At 48.0% G+C, this 16,250-nt stretch overlaps 1 protein-coding gene across 1 annotated transcript in view; it reads right to left on the minus strand.

Moving 5' to 3' along the window:
* Positions 1-16,250, minus strand: part of NGF (nerve growth factor) — a 53,604-nt gene that overhangs the window by 5,158 nt on the left and 32,196 nt on the right. The window contains exon 2 of the mRNA XM_007076454.2: positions 3,098-3,221. The gene's annotated coding sequence lies outside the window, so the exon portion shown is untranslated. The remainder of the gene's footprint in view (positions 1-3,097; positions 3,222-16,250) is intronic.

A 16,250-nucleotide genomic window follows, 5' to 3' on the forward strand; every position in this document is an offset into this window, starting at 1 on the left:
CCTCCCATATTTTGCATTCCAGGCAAACAGAACTCCTGTCGCAGTGCCTGCCCTGCGCTTTCCCACCATTGCCCTTGGTTCAGACTCTTCTCTGCCAGGCATACTCCCTCACGCCCTCCCTGTGCCTTTCCTGTTCCCCACCTTTGCTGGTTGGAGTCCTGCCTGTCACCTTTTAACACCCGACTTAAATACCACCTCCCCTGGGGACCTTTTTCTATTTCTAAAGAGATAAACTCTCTCCCTTCTCCACCTCTGTAGAGTATTTCTTTCACGCTGTCTTAGGGCCATTGCATTCTCGTATCCTCCCACCTACAGGCAAACTCCCCGGAGGCCGAAAGGCCTCCTGTTCACCTTTGGTGCATCCAGGTGGCCTCTAAGAATCAGCGAGTGTGTGGACAAGTCTCCTTGCTTCTGTGTTCTTTCATTTCTCCACGTGACTGCTGATGCTTAAGGCATCTTCCAACTCCGACATTCTTCGAGTTTAAGCAACCATAAAGGTTGCTGCGCTGCCTAGCACTCTGCAGGCTCAACTGAATTGACTTCACAAAGTTCATAAAGTCAAATTTTACTTCTCAATTCGCTGTCAGGATAACCCGTGGTAGCTGATGGCATTTAATCACTGTAAAGATTTGCACCAGGGACAGATTGTTTCATTAAGATTTGAAAACGTTGCAAATATGTTCTCACATTTGGGCTCTAGATTAAAAGTTGGTTTTTTTTTTTTTTTTTTAATTGGATCACTCATCATAGCATGCCCCTATACCATAATCTTTTAAAAATTTTTATTCATTTTTAAAAAATATTTAAAATACACTTCCTAGCTTTTCTTTTTTCCGAATGAGAATATTGCCATGCCTGACATTATCTCATAATGCAGTGACAATATCAAATATCTGTATTTTTATTTATTTATTTTTATTATGCTTTTTAATTTTTTTTTTAACGTTTAATTATTTTTGAGACAGAGAGAGACAGAGCATGAACAGGGGAGGGGCAGAGAGAGAGGGAGACACAGAATCCGAAACGGGCTCCAGGCTCTGAGCTGTCAGCACAGAGCCCGACGCGGGGCTCGAACTCACAGACCGCGAGATCATAACCTGAGCCGAAGTCGGACGTTTAACCGACTGAACCACCCAGGCGCCCCATGCTTTTTAATTTTAATTCCAGCAAGCACACAGTGCTGTATTAATTCCAGGTGTACAATACAGGGATTCAACAATTCTATACATCGTGACCAGTGTGTTCTTCAATCCCCATCACCTCTTTCTTTTTAAATTAAACAAGTCTTGGGGTGCCTGGGTGGTTCTGTTGGTTAAGCACCTGACTCTTGGTTTTGGCTCAGGTCATGATCTCACGGTTCTTAAGTTTGAGCCCCACGTCAGGCTCTGCGCTGACAGTGTAACCCTTGCTTGGGATTTTCTCTCTCTCTCTCTCTTTGCCCCTCCCCTGTACACGCGTGCTCTCTCTCTCTCTCTCTCTCAAAATAAATAAATAAACTTAAAAAATAAGTTAAAGAAGTTTTTCTTTTTAAAAGCCATCAATGGATAGAGAAAAAAAGAAGAAATGAGTGCTATGTCTATTCCAGTGGTGCCAGTGGGTCAAGGGTCATTTTCGCTGTCCACTTGGCCTTGCTCTAAATGTAAACATGCAGCTGACTTCAGCTGTGAAGACTGGGACGCCCCCAGTTGTCAGGGCCTGTGTGGAGTGTGAGAGGCGTCCTGCGGCTCCTCAGCTCCCCGGGGAGGTACCCCTGAGGCCGCAGCAGAGAAAAGCCTTGACAGGATAGAGCCCAGTGAGCGCCTCTATGGGCATCTCCCAGGGGGAGGGTTGGACTGGAAGGGGCATTCCAAGATGATCAAGTCCAGAGGTTTGGGGCATCGAAGCACCTGGCGGGTCTGCCAAACAGCAGACTGCTGGGCCCCACTCCCAGAGTTTCTGACTCAGCAGGTCTAGCGTGGGGCCCGAGAATCTACATTTCTGACAAGCTCCCAGGTGATAGTGTTGCAGCAGCTCCGGGGGCTGCATTTTGAGAACCACGGGTCCGGTCCGATCCTTGAACTTGACGGAGGAGAGACATGGGTGTCGGGAGGCTGGGGGGGCGGGGTGGAGGGTCTGAGTGGCTTGGGACTCTGCAGCTGAGTGGCAGGCTCTGCCTGTGGGCACTTGGCGCTGCTCAGCCCCAGCACCTTCCAGAGGAGAGAGCCCTGAGGGGGCACGCAGGCCGTAACTGATGGCAGCGCCTTCCCAATCACTGACATCAAAATGAAAATTCCGTTCAACAGACGGTAAGTTTTGCCTTCCTTGCGCCACAAACCTGGACACCGGGGAACCCCTGGATAGTCAATTATTTTTACATTTGGCTTATCAGGTTTCCGGGCATCAGGCAGATTTGGTCCAAGAGCACTTAAAGTGCCCATGATAGAAATATGCCTCCAGAAAGCACTCGCAGGTACCTATGGCTTTCCTGGGACCAGAACCTGCTGGTCTGAATTCTTAGACACACATCCTTAAATGAAGGAGGTGAGATCATAACGATCATCATTAGCATTTATGGGGCACAAGTATCTCCTTAACCATCACAACAAGCCCGGGAGGAGGCCTTATTCTTCCTGTCGTACAGAGTAGACACAGACGCAGGAGAAGGAACGCGATGTGGCCGCACACCCGGTAGGAGCGGAACTCAGAGCTGGCCTCTGTTCCCAGACCTGGAGCTCCATGGCCAAGAGCATGACCGTGATCAAGGACATTTCGTCTCACAGGGTTGCCAGTGCAGACAGACCAGGAGCCGTGTGGAGGGTCTGACTGATGTTCTCTGTCTGTCTATTCGAGGCCCTGTGTTCTGCTATTTCAGGGGTGGGCAGCTCAGACTCTCAACATGTTCCTGGAAGCCGTGGGGCCAGACTGAGAGCCCGGGGGAATTTCTCTTCCAGTCGGACTAGGAGGGCCACATGTGTTGGATCACTAGGACCCACCCCAGGCTTCTGCTAGTTAGCAGTTAGATGTGACTTCCCTTCTTCAGCCTGGGGCACATTTCCAGCTGTCCTGGATGCTCCAGAGCCAGGAGCCTTGGCGAGGCAGAAGCCCCTCAGGCGCTTACCTCAGTGTGGCCAGGACAGAAAGCTGCTCCCTTGAAAAAGCCGTTATTGGGCCCGGACGCTGAGCTGAGCTTGGGTCCAGCATGCCATCCAGCCCCCTGGACTGCACGACCACGGGCCAGGACTCTGCAGGAGGAGAGAGCTGGCATTAGATGGGCACTTCACCGTATTCTGCAGCGGGTGGATAGCTGTACCCTAGGCAGGAGGGGAGGGATGTGCCAGCGGGACAAACCCGATTCCCTGAGTTCTGGGACTTTACCAGCATCAGAGCCCAGGCAGGAGAGAGTGTCTGGCTCCCGAAATTGCCACGGGCTGACCTTGCATGGACCTGTGGTGGCACCTGTCTCCCACTCTTGTGCCAAAGCCCTTGGTTTCTGCCTGGATGTAGTCCACAGGTCCCAGTGAGATGCTTGCAGTCCCACACCAGAGTCCTGCTCCAGGAGACCCCTGACCCAGCATCAAAATCGAAATTATTCTGTATATCACACACACATGCAGGTGTAGTAGACCCAACTTTGGACAAGCCTAACTTAAGATAAATTATACAGAAGGAGCACCTGGGTGGTTCCGTTGGTTAAGCGACCAACTTCAGCTCAGGTCATGATCTCATGGTTCAAGCCCCACGTTGGACTCTGTGCTGACAGGTCAGAGCCTGGAGCCTGCTTCTGATTCTGTGTCTCCCTCTCTCTCTGACCCTCCTCCACTTTCTCTCTCTCTCTCTCTCTCTCTCTCTCTGTCTCTATTTATCTCAAAAATAAATAAACATTAATTGCATGGGTCCACTTAAAAAAACAGATAAATTATACAGAAGAAAACATCCTGACAGTTGAGAACAAGTTGGTCCTTTGATAAAGATTCAGAGAAGTTATGGTGGCAAATATGACAATCTTGATAACAGAAAACTCTTATCGAATTAGGTTGTGGCTCTCAGAGAACCAAGCCAAAAGTCAAAATTTATCAATCGGAAGATATACAGATGATACGGTGTGAAAAAAAATGCTCTTCAGGTTTAGGTTGTGGTTCCTAGGAACAGTGGAAGGGTTCTATTCTCCTCTCCCTTCTATAAACTTCATACATGTAGGTGCTTCCTTCATTCATTCAACAATATTTCCTGAGCACGTGCTCCATGCCAAGTACTGATCTAGGTGCTGGGGACCCAGCACTGAATAAGACACACAGGTCGCTGCTCCTATGGAGCTCACAGTCTTATGTAAACAAACAAGGTACCTTCTGATTCTTTTCACGTCACGGAAGAAATAAACAAGGCAAGATCACAGAGGGTGACTGACTGCAAGGTGGAATGAGGTCATCCTGTAGACAGGCTGCTCAGTGAAGAGTGCTTGGAGGAAATGGTGTTCAGGTTGAGATCGGAAGGATGAAAAGGAATGAGGGAGAGAACTTGCAAGTCAGAAGGAATGGCAAGTGCAAAGGCTGTGAGGTAGAAGAGGTCAAAGTTGCTGAACATGTAGGGAAATTAAATGGAGAGGCAGAAAGAACCAGGTCTGCAAGGACATAGCTGGAGCTATGGCTTTATCCTAGGGGTAACGGGGAGGGGCAGTGGAGGGCTTTAAGCAAGAGAGTGGCATCACATTTTTAATAAATGAATGAATGAACTATTATGTCCATTGTAGAACTTGTAGGGTTGAGGTACCCCCCCCCACTAAAAAAAAAAAAAATTCAAGAATGACACCTGTAGCTTTCCTGTCTATATTCTCTCCAATTCCCCAACCCCTTTGCCCCATCATGTTTTTTTCCAGTGTGGACCCCACCACTCATCCTCCTTCAACCCCCTCTCATCTTGTACTATAGAAGCAAATGTCAAGGAAGCCATCGAGTCGCTACTCACATAGAGGAGGTGGCACGGGACAGGGGGTTAGAGAGAGCATCTGGAGTGGTTTACCCGCTACTAGATGTCATGAAATTAAGGACTGAGGTGCTTTCATTCCTCTTCCTCACCCACTCAGCTCAAAATATCCTTCTTGCCGCAGAAGCACCAGAAAAACCTTCCAATACTCAGTTGGGGTTCAGGTCTAGAGATGGAAATTTACCCGAACGCCCGTTTAAAGGGTTAGATTCCGTGGCAAAGTACACAGTCACGCTCTCTCAGGGTTGGGTTTAGCCCTGGAGGAGCATGACGTGTTCCCAGGGTTAAGAGGTGGGCATTGTGGGGCCTTCCATCACTCCCAGGAAAGAGGGTCTGGATCCAGTCCACAAATTGTTCAGCTGGCCGTTTGGCCAACACTGACTGACCACCAGTGGATCCCACAGAGCTGCATCTGGGTCCAGTTCCCTCTGATTCCCGGGTAAATCACTTAGTATCCTTAAGCATCTCTGGGCTTCCTTGTCCCGACGGCGAACTGCTGTGATAGCTAAGGTCTCCAGCTCTGATCATTTGTAGTTCTCCGAGGTCAGTTAACATTTTCGGGCCCGTATCCCTCCTGGATTCTTAAGCAATGCTCTCCCCCACCCCAACACTAGAACTCATTTTTTTTTTCCTGTTAATTAAATAAAACTCGCAGGCCCTGTGCCAGCTACTCTGTTAGGTGCTAAGGACACAAAGAAGAATATGACTTAACTTCTAAGAGCAAATAATCTAGAGGTGTGGAAAAGCAAGCATATGAACACGCATTTAAAGCACAGTGTGACAGGTATGATGTGTATGTGACATGATATGGAAACCTTGTGGAAGGAGGAACTTCAGCTTAGGTCACGATCTCACAGTCCATGAATTCGAGCCCATGTCGGGCTCTGTGCTGACAGCTCAGAGCCTGGAGCCTGCTTTGGATTCTGTGTGTGTGTGTGTTTCTCTCTGCCCCTCCCCTGCTCATGCTCTCTCTCAAAAATAAATAAAAATTTGAAAAAAAAATTAGCTGGAGGTTCAACACAGCTCAGGATGGGGTTTCAGGTTGGGTTTAAGAAGCGGTGATGGGCCATATATATCGGTAGGTGCCTGTGAGCTTGGGGAGCCCACCACTGACTGTAACTTCCTGTGTGAATGAAAAGACCTCCACTTTCCACCCAGGGAAGAGTGACTTTCACTAGAAATATTCTGGATATTCTACTATAAGCCAGGATGGCCTCCAGTTTAGATCTCCATAAAAAATCCCCTAAATTCTAGGCAGAGCTACCTTCTTGGGGATTTTCCCTAGACCTATCACAAAAATTTCCCTGGCCCTATGGATGCAACCTGGGCCAAGCCACCCTGGTGCACCAGGGTCACCTGCCAATCTCATCTAGATGCCTGAGTGCTATATTTGAGACCCCGTCTCACATCTCCTATGCTTTTGACCTTCTCTCGATCAGCATAGGTATAAGTAGTTTGCTTTTGGAGAGAACAATTCACTGTCAAGAATACTGAAACACTAAATGATTTTTTTTTTAATTTTTAATGTTTATTTTTGAGAGAAAGGCAGAGCGTGAGAGGGGGAGGGGCAGAGAGAGAGGGAGACATAGAATGAAGCAGGCTTCAGGCTCCGAGCTATCAGCACAGAGCCCGATGCAGGGCTCGAACCCACATACCTCAAGATCACGACCTGAGTCATGATGCTTAACCGACTGAGCCACCCAGGCACCCCTAAATGATTTTCACAGAAACTGCTATCATTGTTTTTAGTCTTATGCTAGTGAAGGTTGGGGCTCTAAAATTAAATCTGATTTAAATATCCCCGATTTCTGATGCAAAGATATTAGGGGCAACCAACCCCAGTGCATATCTATTTTAAAATGCTGTCTGTTCTCATGAGGTAATCACTAAATCAGATGGCTCTCACCCTTTTACAAATGCATGAAAATAAAGCCAAGCTCATTGCAGACCCGTGTTCTATTCCTTCTTACAGGGCATGATGGAATGCTCTTGAAGTCTAGGGTACTTCTTCTAGACCAGGACAACCCTGGTCTGTCCAGGGCCCCCTGTTTAAAGCAGTGATTCTCAAAGTGGGAGCCATGGTAGTATCAGCAATGTCTTGGAACTTCTTAGACATGCAAATGCTTTGGCCCCATCATAGACCTAGCAATGCTGAGTGAGACCCAGCCATCCGTGTTTTAACCCCTCAGGTGGTTCTGTGCACACCTAAGCTTGAGAATCACTGCTTTAGAAGGTCCACTGTGGCCCTCCTCCGTCTGCAATCTCCCCATGGGGTGAGGGAGCCAAGGCCAAGAGACAGCCAACCCAGAGGAAGTCTACTGCACTGGGCGACCTGCTTGATGGAACTTTCCATATTATAGTCCACGTTATGTCTAGACCATGACCATGACCATGGGGTCCAGAACCCCAGAACAACCAGCCTCGAGTCAGCTAGAATTAGAGGTTCTCCTGAGGACCTCCTGAGGTTTAGCCTATTTGTATGGCTCTCTCTGTTGATGCCTGTGTCAGTGATCCCCTTCACTTTCTTAAGGTCTCAGTGATATTTTGGTCAATTTTAGCCAAGAAGCTTAGAGGAATGCAAACTGTTGAAAACCCAATTAATATACAATTGGAGGAACCCATGCCTCTGCTGGAGAGTTACTGGGGAGTGAGAGGCATAACTATAGCAATTGCAACCTGCTAAATGTCAATCAGCATCCTGCGAAGTTCTCCATGCTCGAACTTTGTGGAAGATGTCATCTACCTCCTAGCTCCCCCATTCTGCTGCCCTCCCCCCACTCCCCAATCCTCTACAGCAGTGACCTTCCACCCAGGCTGAACACTAGAACCACCTGAGGAGGTTTACAAAGTCCTGACACCTGTCCCACCTCCAGAAATTCCAAATTAACTGTTTTTTTTAATGTTTATTTATTTTTTGAGAGAGAGAGAGAGAGAGAGACAGGAAGCAGGGGAGGAGCACAGAGAGATGAGGACAGAGTGGGCTCCGCGCTGACAGCAGCAAGCCCGATGCGGGTCTCAAACTCGTAAACCGTGAGATTATGACTTGAGCCAAAGTCAGATGCTTAACCGACTGAGCCACCCAGGCACCCCCCAACTCAACCGTTTTGGAGTGCTGCCTGGGGATCAGTATTTTGTGAAGCTCTCAAGGTGATCCCAAGGAAAAGGGCTGAGAACAACAGTCATACAGGATGAACAGGAAGCTTGACATTGGCTTTGATGAGCTAGCAATTAAGAGAAATTATGAGGAAATTAATATAGCTCAGAAAACGTAAAGTGCAGGTATGGTCACTTTGAGGCAACAAGAATACAGTGTCCAGACTCTCTGGGGGATGTGAACCCCTTCTCACCACCCTCTGCCCTGCCAAGTATCTAGATATAATTGACATATGTGAATTGGAAGGTCTCCTCTTTACTCCTTGCAAGCCACTTAACATGTTGTTTGATGGTTGGAGTTATGGTTAGCTTCTTATTAAGCCCAAGGATTACTTGCTGGCATTTTTAATACCAAAGATTTGGGGATGCTCGACCACAAAGAACTCTTGGACGGTTCCTCGCACATGCTCGGAAGCGACGGCTGGTCCCAAGAGCAGTTTCTGCCACATCAAAGATGCCAGAGCCCCTGGCATGAACTACAGTCTCCTTTCCCCTAGCTTCCACCTGCCAGAGGCCTGTGTTGGGGAAACTCACGGGGGATGTTGGGCATTAAGAACATGTAGTTGTGGGCATGATAATAATCACTGTTGGTGCTCTCTCTGTGATTGTCATCATTATGACTGTTCTCCCTTGATTCTCTCCTTTTCTCTGGTGGTTCTTGCTCTAAGCCTGCACACAAAAAGGAAATTTGGAGTCTTTCGCATTGTAAGTCTGTTTTCCTAATTTTTAGCCTAATCAGAAATTTTCTAGTATGGAATACAACCATGAGGTTTGCTGACTAAGAGTTCTTGTTTGGGTGGCGGTGGGGAGGGGATTCAATTTGACCATTTAGAGATGATTTGATGTGTTTTAACTATTTAGTGGTTTTGGCAAGTCCAATAGGAAAATCGTACATCTGGCACCAAGAACTTAGGAAGATGTTAAAGTTCAGCAAAACTGCTATTCTTTTTGACTGGAAGTATTCAATGCTAACAATTCTAAAGAGTCCTGCCACATTTTTCTAAAAGAGAAATGGGCCTCTGGCTCTTTGGGAGATTCTGAGGTAAATTACAAAACCCTAGCATTTCTCCAGAGAGACAGGCAGCTTAAGGAAGAAACCACCAAGGTTGGCTGACCTTGAACTTCAGAACCAAAGAGCATTTGCTATGCATGTGCAAGGCCTCTTGGTGTGTGCGGCTGGCCACAGTCCGCGTGGTATTTACCTGCCTGGATTCATGAGCTGTGCAATGCCAACACCGCAGAGAGGTTTTCATAGCGTGGGTAATTACAACGTCAACGTGGTGGTAGGAGACAAGACATCTAAATGCACAGCGGCCTTCCATTACAGAGCTGAGGGCAGTGTACTTTTGCAAGAATGCACTTCTAAATAGCAGTTCTTGTACTATAGCCCATCGGCTTAGCAATACTAATGATATATCTATAATCTATGCTTCAGTGCCAAAAACAATCCAATATGCTTTCAAACTTCTCTGCAACCCTAAGAAAACATCTCCTTGGTTCCAACTGGCTGATCCTTAAACCACAAGAAAAAGATCCATTTCAGCTCTGCTTTTGGCCTTTCCCTGCCTGCCGTTCCCATACTTGGGACTAAGAGCAGACAGAAGTATTGGGGGAAAAAGCACTCTCAGGCTGGTTGGAGTCAAAGGTTGCTTTCGAGAATCCTGGCACCTAGCAAGGTCTCTCACCCGCTGCAGACCTCGGGTGGCCACCTGGGAGGGAATGCGTGAACGAAAACAAAACATTGTCAGTGAACGACAGCTCAGATTCAAGTCTCACTCTTCTATTTGCTTTATAGGATTAAATGTCCTCAACTCCTCTTGAGCTAGCCTTTTCCTCTCAGTGTGTGGTATGTTTTCCGAGCAATAGGTCAAGCAACGTTACAGCACATAAGTCTGTAATGCAATTCAGATGTAACTTCAGAAATAAAGACAAGCTAAAGATCTATAGTCTTGTAACAGACCGGCAAATATCCTGGCTTAACAGACACACAACATTCTAGGGCTTTTTTTTTATTTTATTTTTTTTAATTAAAAAAATTTTTTTTTAACGTTTTTTATTTTATTTTTGAGACAGAGAGAGACAGAGCATGAACGGGGGAGGGGTAGAGAGAGAGGGAGACACAGAATCGGAAGCAGGCTCCAGGCTCTGAGCCATCAGCCCAGAGCCTGACGCGGGGCTCGAACCCATGGACCGTGAGATCGTGACCTGAGCCGAAGTCGGACGCTTAACCGATTGAGCCACCCAGGCATATAGGGCTTTTAAAAAGGCAGGCAGGCCATCTTTCAATTGGTGAGGGATAAGGGATGAGCTATGGGACTTGAATGTAAGGATCCTGGTAAAATGTCACCCACACTTGTCCCTGAGACACCCACATTTGTCCCTAAGACACCCTCACTGTCCAGGAGACACTCACACTTGTCCATGAGACACTAACACTTGTCCCCAAGACACATTTGTCCATGACACACCCATGCTTGTTCATGAGACACCCACACTTGTCCCCGAGACACCCACACTCGTCCCTGAGACACCCTCACTGTCCATGAGACACTCACACTTGTCCATGAGAAACACACACTTGTCCATGAGAAACACACACTTGTCTATGAGACACATTTGCCCATGAGACATTCACGCTTGTCCCCAAGACACACTTGTCCCTGAGACACCCTCACTGTCCATGAGACACTCACACTTGTCCCTGAGACACACTTGTCCATAAGTGTGTTCAAGGCCACTTCTGTTTGAGCAGCTGGACTTCAGTCTCACTGCAAAAACTGCCGCACCTCAATCCCCCTGCATCCACGAAAACCTGGATCACCCGTAGCCAGCACCAAACACATCACAAGGGGAAACTGAGTCCCAAAGATGGGTTGGCCACCTTCCCACACCACAACACTCTGGAGTGACAGCTGCCACCGTCTCTCCTGCTCCCTCGCTCTTCCGTGCTGACATTTCCTGGCTTGTTCACTGATTTCACACCCAGAAAATCTGACTCAAGGCACGAGAGAGGTAGCTCAGCCCAGCTCTGCCCAGGCATGCAGCACATGCAAATCGTGGGTAACCCGAGGCTAAGAGAAGAACTGGGAAGGAAGAATTGATTTCCACGTGTGTGTTTGTCTGGGGGCTTTATGCTGTTTTAGCTACTTCCTGTGTATGGCTTTAACTATCCCAGTCCCGAGCGGGCTCGTACCACACATAGATGCCCGATGGGGGATGTCAGAACGTCACTAGAGTGGTTAACTGTAATGAGGGGCTATTTGATGGGCCTTTTTCAGCTTATTTGAAGGAGTTCCATCTAGCTCTTTCATTATGTTAGGAAAAAGGTCAGGGGAGATGAAAACCTGCTGTCCCTTCTAAAGTCACTTGACTCACATATAATTATATTTCAGAACATTCCCAATCTTCTAGTGTTTCTTTTTTAGGTTTTATTTGACCATGACATCATGAACAAAAGAAAAACTTGGCACTGGTGCATTTCAGTCCGGAGCTAACAAGAGACCCACAGCGCACCTCTGTCTCCGGGGACCAGGAACACTGTGAGTAATTAGAAATTCCAAAGATGAGGGCAGACGGTTTCTCCCGCTCGCTCACCACACATGTGCACACGTGTGTGCACACACACACACACAAGTACCTACACATGCACAGACACCAGAAGTTCATCCCGCAGTTTCTAAAGAGGTAAGTCCGGATGTTTAAGATCCAAAGAACTATACATGACCTTATTTTAGACTCTCAATTGTTATCTTAATGATAGACTGTTAGAGCTGTAGAGAAAGGGCCACTGGTGATTCTGCAGTCCAGGTGCTTCCCTTGACAAGCTGGCCAACTGATGCCCTGAAGCCTGGGGTTGGCTGTATTTTAGCCCCACCACTTACCAGCCGTGTGACCTTTGGCAAGTGCCTTAACCTCTCTGTGCCTCGGGGTCTCCTCTCAAAAATTACAGTAACTCTATCTTCCACACTGGGTCATTGAGAGGCTTAAATAAAATAAGCATTTAGCCCAGTGCTTGGCACCTGGCTATTAGCTAGCATCGTAGCTATTCTTATGAATACCACTGAAGACATTCAGCTAGAATCAGGCAATCAGTTAGTGGCAGGCTGGGTGCAGAACTGAAAGCGACGCCTCGTGTCCATCTCGCGTCCCCACCTGGCTGTCTCTGGCAGGAAGAACCCTGCTTTTTGTCCCAGTCTTGGATGGAATGGCTGGCCACGCACAGGCTCAGTGGCCCCGTCTGCAGCTGCAGGACAATTATCTGCAATCGCTTCCCAGCGAAAACGCTGAGTAACGAACTGAAACGTGCGCTTTTGGAATGATCCGTTTTCTTCAGCCACGTGGCAGTCGGAGGGAGGAAGCTGCTCTAGCTTTGACTGCAGTTTGGGGAGCACAGTGCCCGCTCACTCTTTGGCCATCACGAAAATGTGCCGGGCCCCGCAGAGTTAACAGCATCTTTACTTAGGGTAGTTGCTGCCTTACAGGGAGCGTGGATCACAAGTAGAATACGACACGGAGGTATCCTCATGGTCAGATTCACGCTCCGCTATCCAGGCACTGGGGACAAATTCAGGCAGCTGCTTGACTGTTGACTTCTCGAGGTCTTAGGTGCTTTTCTGACCATGGGCTGTCCCAGGGTAGGCACTTAACGAGTGTGTATTCAACAGAATCGACAACTCTTCCCACGGCTGCACCAGTTTATTCAAAGTAAATCATGATTTCGTATTACATTGGGAAATAACAAGTGCTCCCAATTTATATTTCTGGATACCTGGGGAAGCCCCCCATTTCGCTATGGCGAGGCTTCATTTAAGAAGGAGAATGCCCCATTGGTAGGCTGACAGGTGCACTGCCGAGGAACTGTCTTAGCTCTCAGCGGACTCTCATCCCGCCTCTGTTAGCAGCACGAAAGAGCACACACAGGTGTCATGCAGAACAAATTCCTCACTCCCAGCATGCTCATTTTTCTCACTCCCAGCATGCTCATTTTTCTCGTCCAGAATTTACTTGGGGAAAGCTATGCTCCAACCCAGCCACTGGTGCCATTGTGCAATCCAGCGGGATGGCAGTCACCTCGCTGTTTAGTTACAACCCATGAAAAGATGAAAAAGAAAGAAAGAAAAACACAGAGCATACACACACAGAACGAGGGTGGAGGCTGCGTGATGATAATGAAAACCATTTGTCAGGATTTCGCTCCTTTCTTTCTGAATCGGCCGAGTTCCTGGCACCAGGCCTCTGTCTGCGAAGGGAGCTGCACCCCTAAGACCTTCCAGGGGCTCGTTCACCATGTCCAGTCCATGTCACGCCGTGTCCTCAGAAAGGAGGGCACTTGACTGACTGTCCCGGCTCCCTCTGGGCCACAGCCTAGACTGGGCCTGGCTCCAGTCTCACCTCTGTCCTAAGGCGCCTCCCCCACCCTGTGGAATTGGGCATTAACCTCCGTTTCCAGCTCTGCCTTAGCCAGACTGCGGTTTGCTGTAAGAAGGGCTCTCCCCTTGCCTGCATTGTGTCCACCGGCAGTCCCCGCTTCCTTTTGAGCTGTTCTATTTTCCTTCTTTCCACAGACCTGATCTCCATATTCCCAAAATACAGATTCACGCCTTTTTTTTTTTTAGGATAAAAAAGCAAAATAAATAAAAATTTAAAACGAAAACAAAAAAGTGTCAACAACCACCCCCCCGCCCCCAATTTACAACCGGTGGAACAGTGTTGTGTATCTGCCTGAGCATGTTTGTGGTGCTTGCATCGTCCCTGAGAGAGGAATGGCCTCGAAAGACGTGTGTTGTAGTTACAGTCATGTGCACTTGGGCCCGTGAAGTCCTAGTGCCTAATTGTCCACCTCTCGATCTGCCCCTTTCTCAAACCCATCACGGCATTTGCCCCAGTCATGTCTCACGGCGGCATTCTCTCCAACCTCCGCCACCACCACTCCCACCACCACCATCACCACCATGACCAGCTCCTCCTCCATCACCAGGACCACTACCCTTACCGCCATCGCCGCCTCCACCAACATTTCCACCACCAGCTCCACCGCCATTACCTCCAACACCGTGACCGCTACCCTTACCGCCATCGCCGCCTCCACCAACATTTCCACCACCAGCTCCACCGCCATTACCTCCAACACCGTGACCGCTACCCTTACCGCCATCGCCGCCTCCACCAACATTTCCACCACCAGCTCCACCGCCATTACCTCCAACACCGTGACCGCTACCCTTACCGCCATCGCCGCCTCCACCAACATTTCCACCACCAGCTCCACCGCCATTACCTCCAACACCGTGACCGCTACCCTTACCGCCATCGCCGCCTCCACCAACATTTCCACCCCCAGCTCCACCATCACCATGACCATCACCATCCTATCATCACTACCATCATTTTCCCCAACACCTCCTCACCACCGTTGCCACCACCACCAGAGGACTCCAAGAACTTTCTGGAGTCAGGGAAGTCTTGCCAATGTTCCCCCAAGACCTCCTCCTAGGCTGTCAAGAAAACCAGCAGAACCAGAAGAGAGCCACACCCGGGGGGTCATTTATTGTCTCCAGAGTTGTTAAATGAATTGTTTAGGTCCATATTGCTTCCAATGGAGTGGCGAATAGAGCCATGTCTAGAAATCAATATTCCTGCTTTCCCGTCTCTTCTATTATACTGTTTTCCAGTACCTATTCTGGAAACTGCTTTTTTCCCCTTCTCTCTCCTGAGATTTTCTTGTTTGTCTTGCTGTTGCTGTTACCTTTGCTTTTCTAATAATGTAGATGACAACATTATTCAGTTTAGACCTTGATAAAATTATATCAAAAGAGGAAGATCTATGATTGTCACAATGACATTATACACACACACACACACACACAAATTCACAAAGGTAAATAAGGAGTTATGTACCTTGGCCCTCCAAAATGAGGCGGGTGCTTCCATATGTCTAACGCAATGTGTTAAGGATAAGTGTACAATTTTTGCTAGCCATCTTTGAGTTTTTCTATTTCTTCACATTTGAAGCCAAGTGGACTTTGTGTTTAGGCCCATTCAGGCCTCCCTGACCCCTCCCAGCAGCCTCCAGAAGGAGGTATTCCTCTGACTAGTTTGATTCCATAGAGGTGATTGGCTCCCACTTGTAAGAGGGGAGTTCCCTGCGGGCCCATGTATGGCTCTCTCCTGGCCCTTCTGTGCCAGAATGAGAAGAGGCCCATCAGCTGGACCAGGAAGAAGCTTGGCCAACTCCCTGCCATGCTTCTTCCTCAGCCACAAGGGTGAGCACACCAATACTGGAAATCTGAGTCTGGGCTTTGCGAGGAGAAAAGGCAAGGGTGGGATAGATATACCCCCGAAGATTCCCCTTAGGCCTCCTCTTAGGCTGTCTGAGAGGCATCAATAAAGATAGCACTGCCTATATGTTAGGTGTAAAATTAAATGTAATGTAATATGATGTATTAAAATATGTCAAGCCCTTCACTGGTGTAAACTGTGGGCCAGAAGTGAGTGTAACTGCTACCACCGATAATATATGCCATTTATTGTGTATTATGTGCCACTCTACTAAGGGTTTTCTATAGATTAACTTCTAAAATACCTATTAAAAACCTCTGAGATCGGTATTATCCCCATCGTACAGATAAGGTAACTTCCAACTCAGCATGAGGTGGAGAAGTGCAAGGTGACCCAGCTTAGGGGATGGTGTTACGGACAAGAGCCCAGCCCTCTTGCTCTGGGATCCCCTCCTCCACACCTACTCTAGATTGCTCACAAGTCTGACCATCCAAAGGGGCAACAGCTTCATCCTCTGGCTTCTGGACTGAGGGTCGATTTCTGCTTCTGCGACATGGGTAATGGATAGGTGGAATGTAGCTATTCTGTTATTTCTCACATATTTTTCATTCTCAAATTTACCTAACTGCTTTTAAAAATCTAGTGCTGATATCTATAATTTTCGAATTATAAAATACCTTGACTTCTCCACTTCTCTGTCACGAGACTCTCCTTGTTTACAAACTTGAGAGAACCCATAGACCATACTCCCGCCTCACGAAAATAACCACCAAGAAACAGACTCAGGAAAGACCCACTATTGACAGAAATGTAGGCACAGAAGATAGATGCTTGGAGTAGGCAGCCGTTTCTTCCTGAGT

Source organism: Panthera tigris, chromosome C1, assembly GCF_018350195.1.
Source record: "Panthera tigris isolate Pti1 chromosome C1, P.tigris_Pti1_mat1.1, whole genome shotgun sequence".
Taxonomy (NCBI): domain Eukaryota; kingdom Metazoa; phylum Chordata; class Mammalia; order Carnivora; family Felidae; genus Panthera; species Panthera tigris.